Source organism: Lupinus angustifolius, chromosome LG10 (genome assembly GCF_001865875.1).
Source record: "Lupinus angustifolius cultivar Tanjil chromosome LG10, LupAngTanjil_v1.0, whole genome shotgun sequence".
NCBI classification, from domain to species: Eukaryota; Viridiplantae; Streptophyta; class Magnoliopsida; order Fabales; family Fabaceae; genus Lupinus; species Lupinus angustifolius.
Window position 1 is genome coordinate 7809121 of NC_032018.1, and position 2392 is coordinate 7811512.

Below are 2392 nucleotides of genomic sequence, written 5' to 3' on the forward strand. Positions count from 1 at the left end.
ACGAGATTCGGCTCGCCTGAGCGAGAGAAATTTTTTTTTTTTTTTTATATATTATTTTTGGGACTTCAGTATCTTTGTGTATTGGTTTAATTGTTGTTTGGTTGTCCATTAAGGTCGTCTGTTATTTTAAGTGAGCCAAATGAAGTGAAATGTCGCCAAAGTGACCTCTTTCATGGATATAACTCATGAGGAATAACGGATGTAAGTGTGCATGGTCATTCATGCGGATATTAGCTGGCCCAAAGGAAAGTTAATATTTGGCCGAATACCATATACACCTGTGATGATAAACATGTCATAATTCTAAAGTTTTATACGTGTGACTGATGAATCAATCCAAAGAGGGATTCGTCAGTTGACATGTCTTATTATGAATGTTTGATCATTACAACAAGAGTATCACTTGCAGTTGATATCACTGTCCAAAGACTTGATATTGATGGTGCACTAGGTATCTTGATTTGGACATACCATTGTTTTGAGCACAATGATAATTTTGGGTTGTGAGCATATTTTAATATTTTGTCTTTTGTTTCAATCAGCTACATCAATTGCTTCTATATCTGCAAATTTGAATTCGGTTCCGGTCCTTAATGGTGAAAATTTAAGGATTGGAAAGAGAACATGGAAATTGTTCTTGGCTGCATGGATCTGGACTATGCATTAAGGGTAGAGCAACCCCCTTCTCCTTTGGAATCCAGTGCCTCTGAAGAGAGGAAGGATTATGAGAAGTGGGATCGCTCTAATCGCATGAGTCTGATGATCATTAAGCGTGGCATTCCAGAAGTCTTTAGGGGTACTATCTCGGATGAGATAAATAGTGCCAAAGATTTCCTTGCTGAGATTGAAAAGCGCTTTGCAAAGAGCGATAAGGCGGAAACAAGTACTCTGTTACAGAACTTGATTTCCATGAGGTATCAAGGCAAGGGAAACATAAGGGAATACATTATGGGAATGTCCAACATCGTTTCAAAACTTAAGGCCCTTAAGCTTGACATGTCGGAAGACTTGCTCATTCATTTGGTCTTACTGTCTCTTCCTGCACAATTCAGTCAGTTTAAGATTTCTTATAACTGTCAAAGGGAGAAATGGACTCTTAATGAGCTCATTTCATTTTGTGTGCAAGAAGAGGAAAGATTGAAGCGAGAGAGGACTGAAAGTGCCCATTATGTTACTACCTCTAAAGACAAGGGCAAAAGGAAAATCACTTCAGAGCCCAAGAATGAAGCTGCTAAGGGTTCAGTGCAAAAGAAACAGAAGCAGGATGATGTCTGTTTCTTTTGCAAAGCAACTGGACATCAAAAGAAGAAATGTGTAAAGTATCACGCCTGGCGTGCTAAGAAAGGTACATTTCTTGCTTTGGTTTGTTCTGAGGTCAATTTAACTTCAGTACCTGGAAACACCTGGTGGTTAGACTCCGGTTCAACTTCTAACATCAGTGTTTCAATGCAGGGTTGCCTGAGCTACCGAAAGCCTAATCATGTTGAAAGATACATATATGTTGGCGATGGGAAATCGGTAGAAGTGGAAGCTATAGGGCATTTTAGGTTGTTATTATGTACTGGTTTCTATTTGGATTTGAAAGACACTTTTGTTGTACCGTCTTTTAGACGGAATTTGATTTCTGTTTCATATTTGGACAAATTTGGTTATTGTTGTTCATTTGGAAACAATTCGGTTCAATTGTCTTTAAATTCAAATGTTATTGGAACTGGTTCACTTATGTTGAATGACAACCTTTATATGCTGAATATCATAACTGATTATAGCGAAACCCTGAATGTGGAATCACGTGGTACTAAGCGTAAGATTGAAAATAATAATTCAGGTGCATTATGGCACAAGCGCCTAGGTCACATTTCTCAAAAGAGAATTGAGCGTCTTGTGTCAGATGGGATTTTGGATTCCATTGACTTCACAAACCTTAATGTTTGTGTTAAATGCATAAAAGGAAAACAAACCAAACAATCGAAATATGGTGCATATAGAGCTTCGGACGTCTTAGAATTGATACATACGGATATCTGTGGGCCATTCCCTACGGCTTCCTGGAATGGTCAACGATATTTCATATCATTCATAGACGATTATTCTCGTTATGCATACATTTTTCTAATTCATGAAAAGTCCCAATCGGTGGACGTGTTCAAAACTTTTAAGGCTGAGGTTGAAAATCAACTCGGCAAAAGGATTAAGTGCGTCAGATCTGACCGTGGTGGTGAATACTACGGTAGATATGACGGTTCAGGTGAACAACGTCCAGGGCCTTTTGCCAAATACCTAGAGGAATGTGGTATAGTCCCACAGTACACCATGCCAGGATCGCCTAGCATGAATGGTGTGTCTGAAAGACGAAACCGGACTCTTAAGGACATGGTAAGGAGTATGATTT